Source organism: Drosophila willistoni (assembly GCF_018902025.1).
Source record: "Drosophila willistoni isolate 14030-0811.24 chromosome 2L unlocalized genomic scaffold, UCI_dwil_1.1 Seg168, whole genome shotgun sequence".
NCBI classification, from domain to species: Eukaryota; Metazoa; Arthropoda; class Insecta; order Diptera; family Drosophilidae; genus Drosophila; species Drosophila willistoni.
Window position 1 is genome coordinate 3,261,556 of NW_025814047.1, and position 19,369 is coordinate 3,280,924.

The following is a 19,369-nucleotide window of genomic DNA, read 5'->3' on the forward strand; positions in this document are numbered from 1 at the left end:
CACGCTTCCATGTGGGCGCCATTTTGTGTTTGAAGTGTGGCAAGGATTGCAACCAGGACTGTAGTGCTTAGTGTGTGTGCGTGTGTGTGTGTGTTTGTATGATGTGTGTAGAGGCTAGAGGATTGCAATGGTTTTTGGGTTACCTTTCGGTTCGACCGTCTATGGGGCAGGGATTTGGGGCATGAGTTTGGTTGAGCTGCCTGCCATTAGCATTACACTTTGTTCACTCTTTCTCTCCCTCTCTCTCTCTCTCATTTTTTTATTTGCCTTCTGTTGTTGTTTTCTTTTTTATTCTCTGCTTCCTTGTTTTGTTGCTGTTGCATATTTGTGTTACCTTTATGTGCCGCAGTCTTTTGTGTTGAATGTTGGTTGTGCTGCTGCTGCTGCTGTTGTTCCTGTTGCAGCTGTTATTATAACCAAAAGCGCTCGACGCTTCGGCAAATTGTTTCCACTTGTCGTTCTTCATTTTTTGTTGTTGTTTTTTTTAAACCTGCCACTCTATTTCACTCGTTCTTGATGCTGCTGGTATACCTTAGCTCAAAGAGAGTATATTTATTATGATTGTAAGTTATGCAAAGCTTAGGATTTTAGACTGTATGAAGTATGTCTTGGCAAATGACTATATAATATAGCTATCATAGTCTCAATCAGCCGAGAAATAGAGTCATAGATCTATAAATTGCTTAATAAAACTTTATAAAATACAAGTTTTATCAGTTTGAGATATTTACATATATGTAAAAGGCTGTTAGAATATAAGGATATGCGGCACGTCCTAGGCGAGCATTAATATATGGTCTTAAAAGTCTTTAAGTTGATTTGTTTCTAGGTTTAATCCACATTTATGTCATGTCACATATTCCACTTTATGGCATTCTGTCAGAAATGTTTGACATAATCATTGAAGCGTTCCTCAACTCCCATCGACTTCTTCTCTATCTCTCTCGCATTCTGCGAGTCTAATTTATGACATTGTCCACTGTTGCATTACAAAAGAATGGAGCTTACTTGGAAGAGAAGAGAGAAGGAGAAGGAGGAAGAGAAGGAGGATGCGGAGCAGTAGCTGCTTATCAGCAAGACACGCGCCATGAAAAGGAAACAACTGAACAACCGAGCCATGAAATATGAGCACAATGATGAACAAATGAAAATGAGAATGGAAATATTTCTAATGGATGGCAAAGGGCGACCTCATCCTCACATCTAAGTGCATATATATAGTAGAACAATTTAATGTTTGATTCAGCAAAAAAAAAGAGAAAGAATTTTAATTTTTTTAGCATATGAAAGAAAAATATTGCTACATTTTCATTAAGTTCAAACTTAATTTTCTAGTTTTAATTTTAAGTAAGACAGACATAGAAAATTAAAAACTTTCTTTTATTTTTGTGATAATCATTCAAGCCAAAGCTTTTTATCTACCCTTTGCCCTCCCTCTCTTTTTCTGCCTCTCTCTCTCTCTTTATACTATCTGCCACTTTTCTTCTGCTCTTCATGGCCATCATAAAGAACCCGCCGGCGGCTGACAAAATGCAGCAGGAAAAACGCTTTTCTTCATTTTGTCGAAAAGTTTCCACATTAAAATTGGCGCTAAAACTAACAAACTTTGTCAGTGAGTAACTGCAATAGAGAGCAAAATGTATGAGGAGGGATGGTGGGGGGATGGGGACAAACTTCACTCGAAATGAAGTAAAATTGTTGAGGAAATGAGTAAATGCGTAAGTGGGCGGGGAGTTTCCAGCCTTCCGCCTTTCCTGCCTGTTGCCGCGCCTATGCAATGCCAACTTGATTTATAAGCAGAAATATTTTAATTAGTTTAATATTTTGTTTAGGCTTAAGTACGAGTCGAAGAAGAAGATGTGATGGCATGTCCCTTGGTTACGGTTAAGACTTAATTGTTTTAATTAAATCGTTGAACAATGTGAGAAAGAGATGGCGACACAGAGATAGAGAGAGGGAAATTGAGGGAAAGATGAATGAATTTGCATAGAAATTTAATTAAACTGTTGGTTCATCGGGCGTCATAAGTTGTTGACTCACCAACAATGCAAAATTAACAACAATTTCGTATATAAATAATAGGCCCAACGACAACCCAATCAATATTTATAAAAGCAGTCAGCATTCAGGATTTATTCAAGTGCAATTCAATTTGATTTTCATATTTCAAATAATTTAAGAGGATTAAGTGTTAGAAAAAGACCAGGTAAATATATATTTTAATACTCTTTTTGTAATGAGTTTTACTTTTGTAAAGGTAAATTAGATGTCACAGGTGTTAGTGAGTTCCTTTCGAATGTATGTATGTATTATTTGAACTTCAAGAGTATAATACGAATTTATATAAAAAATGAAGAATATTAAAGAATGTATAATATGTTTTTAATGAATCAATTACCAGGTTTTTTTGATTTGTAATGTAATTTTTAGGCTTACTTATGTGATAGTTATGGACCTTTCGATATCTATCGATTGGATCCTTTAAATAAAATTTGGTTTTTAGCGCATTCCTTATAATGAGAAGAATATTAAAACTATATTGGGAATCAAAATATCTTCTTCTCTTTTTTCAGTTTTTCTTGGCCAGAAATATATGTATTACTATATATGACGATAAAAGGGGATCCTTTTGTTTTGACCAAGAAAGCTATTTTTCTTTTTAAACTTTAATTCTGATTTTCGCTATGTTGGAAATATTAGGACGACTCTTAAATGTCGTCGTATTTGCATTTTAAGAAGAAAGTATCATTTTCGGTTACACAAATATTTAGATAATTTTTCTAAAATATTCAATGTCATATAAGTGTATATAAATGCTTTAAAGAACTCTGTAAATCTGGAAAACCCAAGATAAACTGTATACCATAAATTTTTCAGCTTAGAACCAATATTCGTCTTTGTGGCTAATTGAAAATTTTGGATTTTATATGTAATATTTGAAGTCATTTGGCTTGAAACCGTTTTAAGACACTAATTTATACTAAAGTAGTTTTTCACTTCAACTACTAATGACAGGAAATCGAATTCCCCGTCGAATGAATCATCTTTTATTAAAATCCAATTAAATTTAGTTTAAAAGTATTTGGGAACATAAAAATTAAGGTTTAAAAACAAAAAAAACTCTCCTAATTATAATAAATTTTAGAGCAAAAATGTGAAACAGTTTTTCTTCGTAAAAAAGATTATTTAATTTAAATATTGGAATTTTAGTGGTTTTCTGAAGAAATAATATAATCTACAAATTTCCTGACAAAGGGAATACATTTAATAAAGAAAACTTATGTATGTAGAATCTTAGTTAATTAACACGTTTCATAAAACGAAATTGTTAATAATGTTATGTATGTGCACTGAAATGAATGAGATTTAAATTTAGAAAGTATCCTCCACCTAGCAGGGTATAACAATGCCACAACACCCGCTTTCCCATTTTCTTTCGCTTCACCCTGTTTCAAACTCGTACTCCACTTTTTACTCTCTCTCTCTCTCTCTCCCTTTCTCTTTCTCTTTCTGTCTGCTTCGCCCTCTTTGCCATCAATATCAATTGAAAAGGTGGACAAGAAAATCAATTTCAATTTGCACTAATCTCTTTTTAGGATAAATACCTTGGTATTTCATCTCTTTCTCGTTATTTTTTGTTGTTGTACAAATTTTCTTTTATTTGTTTTTCTTTTCATTTTTTTTTCGTGTGAAGTGAGAAAAGTTTCATTAAATTTTATGTTTTCCTTTTTTGTGTTTTTGTTGGTGTGAAACAATTTTTCAAATTTGTTAATTGATAAAAATAATAAGGGCAATAAATAACATTCCAATAACGATGAAGAGGAGGGCCAGTCCCAAAGCAGAAAAAGAAACGCTTGTTAAATCAATTAAATTTAAATTAAAAATAAAGCAAAGAAAAGGAAAGCAAAAACAAAAACCAAAACAAAAAAAAGGCGAATGAAAATGTGAAAATACATTTTTCACACACAACAGTCTCGATGATTTGTGTAATTTACGCCCATTGTGTGCAATTTTTCAATTTAATGAAACGCCCACAAGGCGGAGAGAGGAGGAGTGTGGGGAGGGTAGAAGGAAGTGTGAAATGAGAAGGCAGATTGGCTTTAATAACAATAATATCATGGTCAGACAGATGGAGATAGACAGTCGGACAGACGGACGGATGGCGAAACCGACTTTTAGTATTCCCAGATGAAACTGTTGACAGTTGCCGCCGCTGCCGTTTGCCCGCTCATGAATTTCAATTTATGTCATCAATTTCCATATTCAATACATACTCGTACACATGTATATAGGAGTTGTACATATGTATTGTATATACATATATATATTACATCAGGATGACCTGCAATTGCATAAAGAACAAAACAAAAAAAATATATGTACATTTTTAAAAAAAAATGCCATACCATAATTGACAGCAGCAGCAACAATAAAAGCAGTAACAATATCTGTAAGCTATATGTATATTTGATAGAGTGCCAAATTGACAAATGATTGACAACATTTTGTTGGCATTTCCAATAAATAAACAATAAGCAAAGAGTATAATGAAAATTGGCTAATGTTGTATGCATACAACAAAAAAAAAATATAATAACAAATAACAAATTCAATATTTCATTGCCATGGTAAAGACAAGAAAATAAATGAATTCGAAGAAGGGGGACCAGTATCGAAATCGTTCATAAAAGAATTCGCGTTTTATTTGTGGGAAAATGTCTTTGAAATGCAATTTAACGAATTTAGTTGATAGAAATATACGGGTACAATATAACCATAAACCTTTTTTACTTCAAAATCGACAATTAGGGGTAAGAACATTTCTAGGACATTTCTTTTCAGGAGTGTTCTTTGCCCAGTTTCTCATAGGAACATCTCATGAAATGTTTCTTAAAGGGAAACAGCTCTAATTAGGAAATCTATTAAAGGTAATTCATTTCAAACAAGTTTTCAGAAAAATTATGGTTTTATTCTGATCGTGAGTTTATTTACATTTTAAAAGTTACATTAAAGAAAAAGTTTCAAACATAGGACGAGAAATATTAAAGATCTCGACGATTTGATTGGTATATTGTTTTCTATGCCTATTTTATCTTTTAAAACATAGAACCATTATGTCTTGAAATGAGAAATCTAAATTAATTGTATAAAACCCTTTCAAGAAAATGTTGTTGGCTGACATCTTGTTTAGAGATCTATTGCTAAATTTGTTGACTATAAATAAACAAATCTGTTCATAATTTTAGAAATTTGTAACTTTACTAAATTTAGTTCAATATATTTAGTATCGTTATTATTAACAATTATACTCGTCAATTTGCTTCAGTCTACTAAGGTATAATACCAGATAAAATCAAATATAAATAAATAATAAAATCAAAAGTTCTTGTCAAAATTAAGGTTTGAAGATTTACTTTGTCCCTTAAATCGTAGCCAGATTTGAAAGTTTTCTTTTATCCTTATCAAATTTTATCTACAATGTACAATGGGTTTATACAAAAAATATTAAAAAGTAGTAACATTTCACCATTAGAATAGGTTTTATTATGCGTGAAAGAAAAACTTTTAACAAATTCAAAAACTACGACATAAATACTATATGTTAAAATTTGCAACATATTTTGAATTGTGTTGATAAGTTGTTGAACTTTTTGCTCTTTATTCTAAATTCAATTTTTTAGTGAATAGTCACTAGAGTAATATACGACTAACTATTTCAGTCATTTGTTGCCATATATCATTTGTCTGGCCTATCTGACACACACACGCACACGAACATGCACCCATGCACGCATAGGGCCAACTTTCACTGGGTTTTGTGAAAACCCTTTTTCATTTTCCTTTCTTTTTTTTTTTTGTTTTGTTTTTCTATGTTGCAACATATTTCAACTGGCTTAACCTCCAGCCGAACCCAAACCCAAAACTAACCAAGCCACAACCCTGTACAAAAGTCACAAAGCCACCACCAAAGTCGGTGGAAAAAACGAGGCCAACCCCACTCACATATAAAAGAGACCCGCAAGCTGTGCTCTTCCCTCTCTCACACGGGTAGAACCACCCGTTAATCAATCTTTGATAATAATTTTTTTCTCTACATAAAAAAGAAACATAGCTTTATGCTTTTCTTTTTGTTTCACGGTCTTTGTTTTTGTGTTTTTCCTTTTTTTTTATACCATGTCAATTTATTTGTTCAGATGCAGCCGTGCCGGAGATTGCAATTTCCATGAGTTTTCCTCTACCTACAGCAACAAAAAATATATTTTATTTTAAAAATTGTGTACAAACCATACATTTATTGTTTGTATATAGTACATATTTGTATGAATTTCCAATTGCTACGCTGAAAAGATTCTAAATATAAAGAAAAATTTGTTTTTAGCTTATCAACAATATTTTTTGTTGACCTTTTTGCACTTTTACAATCTCTAAGAGGTTTATATACTCTGTAATCATAAGGTTAAACGGGTATACTAAGACAAAGTTCACCTAAATTGAAGATATATAATATATGTAAAGGATTTTTGGAATTTGAAGTTAATAAGAGTTACTGTAAAAGAGGTTCTTTTTCTAACACGAGACATTATCAGCTCAATTTTTTATGAAAGACATATAGTTAGCTTGATCGATTTGTTTTAATAGATCTTTTAATTAGCTCTTCTCTTAATTAGTTTATCTTGTATGAAATTTTATGTAATTTTAAGAAACTAAACGAATTTTAAAGGACATAGGCCCATATAAAAAACTCCTTACCTAAGATGGTAACCTAGTAAATTTGAACAAAAATTTTTAATTGGCATCACCTATGCTATGCTATTCGAACACTATCCGGAGTGCCTCACATATTATGTATCAAAATGCAATGACCAGTCGAAGTTCTTAAAAAGTTATAACTCTGGAATAATAAGTTTCTACACTAAATTCCTGGAATACACTATTATATATTTAACTGATTATAGTATAATAGTTGATAAAGTGTCGGGAATCGTATTAGGAGTCTGATTTGTTGACTGTTATCCAGAAGATTAAGAGCACGGTATTCAAGTCTCAAGACGTTTTCAAACAATAGCGGTCGTTAAGTCTTTGAATCTTAGACTTTATGGATTCTATTTAGTTCTCTGGGTAATACAGAAGTTCTAGCGAACCAGGGAGCCTGGTTATGGTTTGACGAATTAAATTCGAATTTGAATCTGGGCCCCACATTTAGAGAATCTCCACAAGGCGCCCCATATTTTAGTTGCTTATCTCCATGAGCTTGAGGATATTTAAAAAATCGCTTGTTTTAAGAGAAGAATCCATAAAGTGTCGATAACTTATTGTTATTATAAAACATTTTAATTATAAGAGTTAAAAAACGTTTGGTTATGGTTCTCAAAACTATCATCATGTTGTAAATTTGTTACTTTGGTCTAAATATATACTTCTAAAGCACTAGACCAGGTTTTTGTAGGTTGGCCTAACTTCACATTAATAAGGTTGATTAATTTAGAATTCAAAATTCTTTTAAGAAAGAAAATTCGCGAGGCTAAATAAAAACTAACTAAAATGGATATATTTATAAAAAGTTTGTGTAATTTTTAGCACATTTTGATAGACACTTTGGAAAATATGCACCTTTGGACACGGAAAAAACCTTGAAGGAAGCTCGAACTAAGCCTCACTTAAAAATTAAAATGAAAAGACAAGTCGACTAGGGGCAAAGCCGACAATCTACTATAGGGTATCTCTAATATTACATAAGTTTTAATTTTGACTCACTGACTAGAGCATAGTGCATATAAAAGTTTAAATTAAAATGTTTTAAATGAAAGTTTACTTTAAGCTTATCAAGTCATGTTGACCTTTTTTGCGTTTCATAATCTTTGAGAATTTTTTTTTGTTTTTTGTGTTTCATGCTTTTGCACTTTTGTTCTAAATTTTTGTTGTTGTTGTTGTTGTCGTATTTGCTCTTGTTGTCCTAGTTTATTCGTTTCTTTTTGAGTTTCGCAACGTAGAAAATTAAAATGCTGCTTTGTTTCACTTTGAAGCTTTTGTGTTTTTAGAAAATTTTTTAATTTCCTACGATGTCCCTACCACAAAGGACGATAGAGAGAGTGAGAAAGGACAGGGAGCAGCGTGTTTGTATTTGTCTATCTGTCGCCGTCAGACAGCAGACTTTCTCTCTCTCTCTCCCGCTCGGTCTATGTATTTTGTGTCTGAATGCGAAGCCATTAACAAACACTCTGTGGAGGACCCTTCTCCATCTTCTCTCTCTCTCTGTCTCTCTTGCTCTACACCTTAAACAAATATGGCAAGGAGCAAACCATTTTACAGTTGAAGCTGCTCTGCTTTTAATCATAATTTTATAGTAAGTCTAAGATGCGCTCTGCCTGCTGCTGCTCACTGTTACAATTCTCACCATGTCTCAAGTTAGTTAGTTACACTTCCCTTTTGTGCTACTTCACTTTAGTCTCCATTCCACTCTACTCCACTCCACTCCACTCTACTGAAGACGATTTCTGTATGTCTGTCTGCCACTTTTGGTCTAGTAGATAGATAGATTTGCATTATAGTTCAGGTGTAGTAGATACATTTGCTTAAGCTAATGCAATCAACTTCAATTAATACATCCCAGAAACATATGTACATAGATATGTATGGATGTATGTATATGTATTTATGTACACATGCATTCGGTTTATCAATTGCACAATTCAAATAGTCTGCCAATTAGTCTGAATTGAAACTATTATGTATAATATTTGCACAAGTTTCCATATTGAATTATTTCAACCAAACTGTGTCAATTACATTTATTTTCTATACACTTTGCTAAATGCACAAAACAAAAACTAAATTGCAATAAGCATAAAGCAGCAAATAATTTGTATAATCGATTATTATAAGTGGCATTCGTTAGTTTGTTTAGAAATGTTTTCAATTCCAACTTTTAGAAGTGTCTCTGTATATATAGATATATACTTAGAATAGTCTGAGTTTAAGGGAGTTGTATATACATTACATGGCTTGTTTATTGTGAAACGTTAAAAGACTCTATAAAACAAATTCCTTTAGCCCTTATAAAGCATTCCATGACCAGTGTTGCTCATAGGAAATATTTAGTGGTCACTTCCTGATTGTATCTTTGTTAATGCCATGTATAATATATTTGTCATCAAATTTAATCATTGCCCAAGTCTGGATATATTTTAAATACGCAAAAAAACGATTCTGAGTAGGGTTGGGGACTCTGCGTACCTCCTGAAATATCGATCTGTTAAAAAATCTTTGACTTTGTTTAGCTCTTCCTTATTCCCCTCCCTTACCTTACCCCCTTATAATTATTTATAATTAACATGATAATTACCTTTTATATTGATAGATTGTATAATTTTGATTGATTTTTATACTAGAAAAATTCCTATAACGAAAATTACTCAATTTGTTTAAATCGAAAAACTTGCTAATGCTTAAAATTATGGAAATATATTCACTTATTAGCTCAAATAAATGAATAACTTTTGTTTAATGCCCAAAATTTTATATTATAGATTAGTTTATTAGAACTAATGTCTCAAATATAATTCACTTGCATAAGAATTCGTTGAGTTTGTTAACAATCGATTAAAAAAACCAAGATTGAATCAAAAACTAGTCTTTGAAATGCTGCAAAGTTTTTACTTATGAAAATCTTCTTTAGAATATGGCCAGATTTTAAATTTCTTAAGATTAGTTTTAGTTTGGTTATTAAACAAATATACCATGAATACAACTAATTCTAAAGTAGAATTCAAATAGATTAAAAATCCGATCAAATTGATATATCATAAATTCTTTCAATTTTGATCGTGGAAATTAAAATGACTAATTCAGCAACAAAAAAGTTTCATTTACGAAAACATTTTTATGCTATAAATTAATTAACTATATGGTTCTTAGCTCAAAAATTTTGAAATAATAAATATTTGAATAGTATTAAAAAATAAAATACATAGCTACAATTAATGATAAATTTCTGCAAATAAAAGCAAATTAAATAATATAGTGTATGCAAAATTTGCCAGAGGTGAGATTAGCTTCTGTTTATTTTATTTCTATGTTTATTGTTGACCTAAACCAATTAAAAAATCAAATAATTTATTTATGTTAAATTTTTAATTCAATATAAACATTCGAAATTTGCTTGGTTTGTTTGTTTGTTTGGCTTATTTTTTTGTAAATAATTAATAATGCATTGACGAGGGAGTTAAGGCGGAAATTTTCAATTCAATTTTCACGACCAAAAAAAGAGGAAAAAAACACATGAAACACACGCGGCCCGGCCCACAGGTGCACATTTACGCCTACATAAACACACACACGCACACACACACTCAACTACACACACACATCTTATAGATAGATATAGATGGCGATAGAATTATTCTGATTCCCTACATATTGGCCGTGTCTCTGTCTCCCTCTTTCTTTTCTATTTTTTTTTGTTCTCTTTCCCTGTCACTTGCTGTGCTGTGGCTCACAAATTGCCTTAAAATCTTTTGACATGCTACGTCAAGTTTGTCATATGTCCTGCGTAAACGGAGACAAGGATGTTCATGTCCTTCTGCCTGCTCACTCCACTCCACTTCACTTCACTCCAATCTCCATTTGGCAGCGCCAGACAAAACGACACGAACATGATGAGGATGAGAGTGGGTGGTTCGACTCCCAATAGAAGCTAAAGCTAGGAGGAGAATCAGAAAAGCTTCAGAAGAAAAATGCCAGAAAATTGTTTTAAAGTGTGTCAGCATTTCTTAGGCAAAAAACGCGAAGGCAAAGTGAAAATGTTTGGAATTTTAATGAAGGGGCGGCGGCCAACATCCGAATGGAGAGTGGAGTCGAGTCAAGTCGACTGTAGTGGGCGTGGGGCAAGTTGGGGCCAGGTATGACAAGTCGGGCAGAGATTTGCTACATTAGCCTAAAACCCAGTGAGGCCGGTCCTGGTTCCTGCTTCTGTTTCTAGAGGTTCCTGCTGGTCCTTCTTTCAGTCAGTGGCTTACCTAGGCCGCCACTTTGCATATTTTTCCATTAAAAGGCGATTTAAATACCTTTTGCTACGTTTCTTTTTTTACTCTACGACTCCTTCTTTCTATCTCCATATCTATCTATCTCTATTTCTCTTCTTCGCCTTCTTATAGTATCTTTTTTCTTGGCAAAAGTTTAGGGAAAAGGAGAAAAAAAAAAGATTGGTTTTTATAATAAATTTCTAACAGGCTGGTTCTAAGCTCTCTTCGTGTCTACAACTTCAACTCCATCTCCATCTCGCTTGTTCCCACTATCTCTTTTTAGACTCTCGTTTAACTTTTTTTTTCTATTTTCGTTCTCCTTTTCTCTTGTCTCTCATCCTATCTACTCTTTCTCTGTGGCAGCTTGAGAATTTATGTGTGTGCGGGTTAAGTCGTCAGCAGGTCGCATATCTTATGGTTGGCTGCAATTGAAATTGAATGGCAAAAGGTAACAGATGAAAACCAAGAGCACAAAAATGTATGCAAAAGACACAAAAAACAAAAAGGAGAAACAGTTTTGACTCAATTTAACAGTCGGAAAAAGATTAAAGAGCAAGTAAAGTAAATATTTTTGGTAAATACATTTCTGTGAACTAAAAACAGAGAAACATAAATTCTAATCAGGATTAGAAAATCACAAAGCCAATGGAAGTAGTAGAATGTGGGATAAAGGAAGGAATTAGGGTTGGATATTCGTTTTAAGCAACTTCTTATCAATTTAGTAAAATAAAAAAAAAACTAAGTTGTCACAAACACAAAGGAAAACGTTCTCTTTTACTCGATTTCCCAATTGATAGGACAAAAATCAAGGGAGTGAAAAAAGTTGAGAGATAAAAGTGATTGCAAGTTTAGGCATTAAAACAATACAAAACTATTTGTAGTAAAAATAAATTCGCAAAATAACAATAAGAAATCAATTTTGGCTCAATTGGCCCAAAGTCATAACCAAAATGGTTGTCAAAATCTTTCCTTTGGGCAGTTCTTAGCTATTTTGAATCATAAACAAAAATTCCATGTAAATACAATAGTTTGCCGTTGCCGAACCTACACGAGCATTTACAGTGTATGTGAGACGGCAGTGCTGCGGCAGAGCTGGGCCCTAGTCCGGGGAATGGGCCGTGCCGACCACTGGTTTATAGAGACCCTAAAATCATTATATAGGATGACGAAATCTTTGAGTACTTTGGACTTTATAAATTATCAAGAAATAAGAGTAACTACCAGCAAATTAATTACATAAAAACATAAGTCACAGAATGGTGACGAAAAAAAGTAATTAGAGTTTTTTTTTTTGATCGACCATAGCTATCATGTATGATAAATGATATTCTAGTTAAATATTTAAATATTGAAGAAAGTTTTAACAACTTAATAGTTTTGGTTTATCTTTCCTACTAGATTGTCTCAATCTTATCGAAAATTGGAAAAGGCACTTAGAAGTATATTAATCCTATAGAAAAACTTATTTGATGTTAATCATATACCTAGTGATAGTACAATTGTTCCGATTAATTGATTATAATAGACTATTTTACTTCAGCTAATGTTTTAATTATATAGACAAAAGCCTTTCGATTAATTAATGACTTAATAAATCGCCCAACATAAAAGTAGTGAAAGGTTCATTGATCCTTTTCAATTTCTTTTTTAAATATTTCTTATTAAGGACTTCCGTAGAAGAAGATTTCCTTTTTTTTCAAAGCATCTGCTCGTTCTACTTAACAGAGAAACAGAGAAGAAAACCACTATCTACTAACCCATTCAACTCCTTCTTAATTAAATAAATAAATACAAATGCATAATTTTGGTTCTACTAAATGTTTTATCTAATTGATGTTGTTTTAAAATGACATTTTAAAAGAATTAAAATGGCACAAAATGAAAAAAAAAAATGTTTAATAGATTATTTTTATTTTACTTCGATTAATCGCGTCAAATAATCGCGCACTATCGATTAATCGTATGATTCGTCTCATGATTTTCATTTGCCATTACTACATATTATATCTATGTAAATAATAAGTACACAAGTACATAATAGTACTAAATCCGATAATGTCGATAAATATTTTCGACAATCTTACTTCACACATATTCTACACATACATACATTCAGAGTACACAAGGTTTAGTCATTTACTTTCCTACATTGTATATATTTACATTCATTCACGAAATTGTACTAATATTTGTTTTCTCATTTTTTCTTTTCTTTTTCTTTCAGGTGAGCACACACTTTATATGCCCAGTGGCTGTTTAATTGTGCGCTAAATTTGCACACATTAAATTTATTAAGTATCCCACATGTTGGTCGTTGATTATCATCAGCATCATCATCATGATTTTCACACAATAGAAACTAAATAATGGCTGACAAAAGTTAACGACACAAAACCTACGCACAACTAATAACAATAATAATAATAATAATAGTAATAAAAAAAACCAAGTGAAACCGCAAATTTGCAAAGGGAGAACTCATGTATATATATGTCAATAAATTGTGTAGGTACAGAGTGTAACAACAACAACAACAACAACAACAACAACTGAGACGCAAATCAAATCAGCTTAAGTGCCGCAACTTAGTCAAAGTCAAAACCATAAATGATACTGACTATAAATATAAAACCAAAATGATGCAATTTCTAGAAATTTCTATACCCTATATAACATAACATAATATATTTAAGTGCTATATTATAAAGTAAGGTGAATAAAATTAACCAAAGAGTGTAGAATGAACTATATATGTGTATGTTAATTTCAAACTGATGGGTATAAAGTATGGAATATTTCTATTTGGCATTATAAATCTCTTATTTAATCATCTTATTATATTTGTCAGCAATTAACTAGTGAAAGTCTAAGTTAATAGTATACTTAATATACTTAAATTCCTTAATAAGTTTGAATCAGAAAAGGTTTAGCACAGTTTGAGATATTCAATGTTTAACAAAAATATTAAAAAAATTTGATTTATGATTTTATTTTATATTTTAATTCTAATGATACTTTGCTGACTATCGTTTTATAAGGAATTTCAAGACAGAATTCATAAAATGATTTTTGATGAACCTTGAAGAGCTTTGATAATTACCAATTATAATTACATTTAAGCCCTTAAACCTTAAAAAAAAACTATCTGTAGTATTTAATACTATCATAATAAAATAGAAATATATATACTGGACCAGTATCATCATCTGTGAAGGCGTCAATAAGCGTATCTGTTGAATCAGCATTTAAAAGTAAAATACAAATAACTAAGATGTAAATACAAGTGACTAAAATGTACTTACATATTTCAATATCAATTGAATACGAAATAATTGTGGTCTTGGTTGTATATAAAGGAAAATCAATAACATAAAGAATTCGGCTAATGATACTCAACATATACATTAGAATTTATGTATGTAAATATTGCCGAAGGATTTTCTTGAGAAAACTTCAACTGGATCAGGAACATTTTTTTTTTAAATAAAGTGCAGAAAGTCTTATTCATTAGATAGTTAGTTTTGTATGTTAGTAAATTAAAAGCTACACAAAAAACATTAGGCCGATTTCTAAGAATATAAAACTACCTTTTTCCTTTAAGGTTATATCAATTGAATTCGATTTCTTCAAAAATATAGTGACAAGATAAAAGAAAGAAATCTTGAAGCCTACAGAATATTAAGCCAACGAAAAAAGTTGAAAACTCTAAAACATACTTAAGTAATTTTGGTTTTCCTATTGGTACACAATACTTCTTAAATAATGCTTCAAAACAAAAAAGATTTTTTATTTCATTCAACAAATGAAATATTCAAAATTCTTTTGGTTTTTGGGAAATTTGTTTAACTACCTATATATGTATACGTTGTGCTTGTAGATTCTACAGTTTAGTTGATTTAAAGTTTTGGAAAAATTTAACTTCTCTCTAAACTTTATATGTTTTTTTCTTTTGGCTTCTGCTTCGTTAGCGGCTTGAGTACTTCATTAGGGCGCTTTGTTACTCATTATGGATGCCCATTACTCAAACCTGTGGGGCCAACTTTTCATCCATATACCCACACTCAAACACACACACACAGAAACACACTCCCACTTGTATTTAAACACAAGCAAATGCATATATATGTAAGTATATAGATGTGTGTGTGTGTTTTAATGTTAATCCTTTTTCAAAAGATTTCCCACGTACTTTTGGCACGGCAAACTCTCCATTTCCATCTTACCTCCAACTGTGGTTATAGCTCCTGTTCCATCTTCTGCTCCAGCAGCTTCTTCTAGAGTACCTCCTGCTTCTCGTTCTGCTTTCAGTTTCAATCAACGGCAGCTGCTTGCATATTTTCATTATTAATGCTTGCTAGGCAGTCATCACATTGCCTGGCCCATCACCATCACCCATCTACTTCGTTCCCTCCATCTCAACAATAACCACCACCGCCCCCTTTTGAGGTTGTTTCACCCTTCTTCTTTGTCTGCGGCGCATTTGCTGACTTGGCTTTTTGTCTAGAGTTGCAACCACATTGCGCTGGTCATGGCCAGACATTGTCGTTGGTTGGTTGGCTGGTCTGGCACGGCCTGGCATGGTCTGGTCTGGCCTGGTCTGTCTCTGTGTGTGTGTGGGTTTTCTGTTCTTCTTTTTACATTTCTACCTCTGCCTTTTGCCCATTTGCGTTGATGAGCTGCCTTTGCTCTTGGCTTCTGCTTGGCGCCCATTCTGACTGTTCGCCTCTGTTCTCTGTTCTGGCTCTTTCTGTCTATGTCTCCATCTCCGTCTCTGTCTTTTACCTGTGCCAAGTTTAGCGCCAGTCTGCCAAATCAATTGTTTGTAATGAACTTGCAACTGACTAAAGTCAAAGTTACAGTGGAATGTTAAAAAATAGATTGAAAAAAGTAACCAAATAGAAAAAGTTGAAATCAAATAAAATAAAAGTACAAAAATAAAATATGCATGTTTAATGACAATGGCGAATAACTTGGAAAAAAACGAAATCAATTTAAATGGAATGTATTTTTCAATCAATACAGAATAACAAACTAAACAAAAAATTGAGTTAAATATCATATGTGACGACAGAATATTAACAATTTCAATTAATATACAAATTTGTTTACACATCCTTTTTTTTGAGGAACTAATTTTTTTGTTATTATTGTTATTGTGGCAAATAAATTATGCTTACTTCGTTAGAAATGCATAAAACAATTTTTTAATTAAAGCATTTCATTGAACTAAATTTTTTCAAACCAAAGTTTAATGGTAAAACAAATGGGAAATGAATGCTCAATTTTTATTTGCTTTTAATTTACACGTTTAATGTACAAGTTTTTCAATTTATCAGTTTAACAAATTATCAGGAAAAGTTAATAATATCTTATCACTTATGTACTACATATTTCTATATGTTTAGATTTTTTATTAATTTGTTGAATCATAAAATCGTAGAACTTCTATAAAAATAATCTATTTTTTCATATGATTCTAATCAGAACTTTCAAAAGTTGCCTATCCAGCATTTTATAAAGTTTCTAATCGCATAAACATTTTGTTTTTAAATTTTCTTACTAATTGAAATAGTCATAAAGCCATAGAGTTAGTTTTCTGATCATAAATGATGCCTTTGTTGGGTGAAAATTGTATCTAAGCCACATGATGAGTTTTGGATTGATCCTTTAAATCAATTTTGACTTATTTTTGAACCATATTTTTAATCATAAACAACTATTTATATCGATTTTTCTAGCGCGACTTCTTTTAGAATCGTATTTTGTATCAGACTCAAATCATTCTAAATAAATATATAAATTCATGATTCGCTTTGCCCGCGCGAGGTCAATTTGTTGAATAAATAAATAACTTTTATTTTTTATATATTTTACTACTAGGAAAGTTAAATAAAAACTGTTTTTTATTTATCTAACAAATTGATCTCGAGCCGGCAACGCAAATCACAAACAATTAAAAGGTCGCTAAAATCAACAATTAAATATATAGATATGTTAAAATATTCTCACCTGGTTTTGAATGAAACATTTTAAAACCTTAAATAAGCATGTCCTTTTGTTGTTTAGCTTCTTGCTTGATCTGCTTATGATATATTTAGATATCTAATTATCTAAATTAAACACAATGTCTATAGAAGTTTTCATCTAATTAAATTTAAAGCATAATCCTCATTACCATTGACCATAGTCCTTTTCTTTTCTTTTCTCTCTCTTTTACGTTTTGTTCCACAGACAATTGAAATTAATTAGACCTGTAATTTGATTAAGAACAAGGCACTCGAATTTTCCTGTCTAGGTACATAAATAAATACACTTTTATAAAGCTTTATACATATATACACGAACGAGAGGCATTCAATTAGTAATTAAAATTGGTATTAAATGATTTCTTAATATGGTTCTCTTACTTTCAGTGGGTTTTTGTAGAAACAAAAGCATGAATTGTTTAGTTTATGTAACTATTGAGACATTTTCCTTTGGTAAATTCTTAAATCCATTATATATTTTACTTTTTAAACTTGTGGGCTTGCAAAACTTTCATAACAAATGAATACAGTATAAAAAATTAGAAATATGGTTTGAAAGATAGTTTTTCAATATTTTTTTTAAACACAGACGTGGTTTTAAATGAACCCTGTCCCCTCTCCTCCTAGATATTAATAATCTGTATTAACTTGGTCAAGAAAAGTTTAACATGATTGTCAAAGATTTTCTTCTCTCTTACAACTTCTTAATAAATTAAAAAATTAAGCTGAGGGTTATGCAACCCTTGGGTATTTGGTTAAGAAATATATCCACAAACGTTAAGAAACAACTCCCTCTAACTTATCTCTTCCTCTAAGTTATATACTCCCTCTTACCTATCTCATCTGACATTTGGCTAATTAAACATTTTAACTGCCCAAGTAAAGCTCAATTTTTAAAATTATTAAATTGTCACTTAATTTATTAAGTAACCCTCGCATCTACTTATAAGTACAGACAGCCAAATCTTTTGTAGGTATTTTGTCTCATTAACTAATTGCCTCTTGGCAGAAGAGACGCAGAAAAAAAAATAACACATATAAAAAACAAAAACTTCAGCAAAAAATATGTAAAACAGTTGTAAAATCTTAATGATCATCTTGTTGTTGCTTTGTTCATATCTTTTGATATTTTGTTTTGCTCATATTTAAAGTATGGGGCCGAATGTATATAAGTATATATATATTTATAGCCAATTTGAAAACAATTTGGACACACAACTGACATAAATCAAACGTTGTCAATATATGAATAAACAGAAAAAAAAGAAAAAAAGAGACCTACAGATGCTTCAAATTGCCGCAAAAGAAGAAAAAAACACAAATTGAAACATATGTGAATGGGTGATGGGGGGTATAGCCGAATTTTCTCTTGTATTTATTTTTTTTTTCTTTTGCAGTTTATTTGCCAAAAATGAAATAAGGAAGCAATTTTGCAAATTTACAAAACGAACAGAAACGAATTCATACAAACAAAAAAATGGGAGCAGCAGCACAAGAAAAAGGAGTATGAGTATCAGTATGAGGAGGATGACTACAAACCAAACGAAAAAGTTTCGTTTTTGTTGAATAAGCATAAAAACCAAAGGCAAATGCCAAGCAAAAATGTAGCCAAAATAAGTAAAATGAAGCAAAAATACATAAAATATAAGCTCGGCGTACAATTGAAATGGAAACCAACCCCACAATAAAGAAAGAAAAAAACAAAATTCTGCCAACTCCCCACCAAAAACAAATCTTTCTGCCCTACCAACAAGCAATTCAAAACCGTAACCTTCTTCCCCCTTGCGCTCTGCCATGCCAATTTTCATACTAACCAAAACCATTTTGCGCCTTTCAAGAATGGACTATATAGAAGGAGGAGGCAAATCCTCCGCCACATCGTACAACACAGTTCAGTGATTTTACTTAAGTTTTTTGGACTCTGGACTACGTTTCAATTCCGTTGCCTGCTGCCTGCCTTCGTTCGTTCTTCTCTTTGGACTGTGCGTATTCTCCTCCAGTTAGCATAAAGTAAGCAGCTCAAAGTGATTGATGGTTGAATGCATAAATTATTGATGGCCGAGACGGCACTAGACAATGCCAAACCACCCTCCCCCCCTATCACCACCCCATGTGGGTGATGACAATGGAAACAAGGGAGATAGAGATAGAGAGAAACGAACTAAGAGGCAAACACTGGGCGGCAATTGGTGTGGAATGATGCTTTAAAAACTGTTGGTTTTGTTTGCCAAATGATGTGCTAAAAATGTGAACAAGTAGTTGTTCGGCGATAAAAGTGCTCTAACAATTTTTGTGAAGCTGATTTAGTCTATTAGAAAGCAC

At 31.8% G+C, this 19,369-nt stretch overlaps 1 protein-coding gene across 1 annotated transcript in view; it reads left to right on the top strand.

Annotated features, from left to right (window-relative positions):
- LOC6640890 (low-density lipoprotein receptor-related protein 1) overlaps positions 1–19,369 on the top strand; it is a 95,109-nt gene that overhangs the window by 15,791 nt on the left and 59,949 nt on the right. The window lies entirely within an intron of this gene.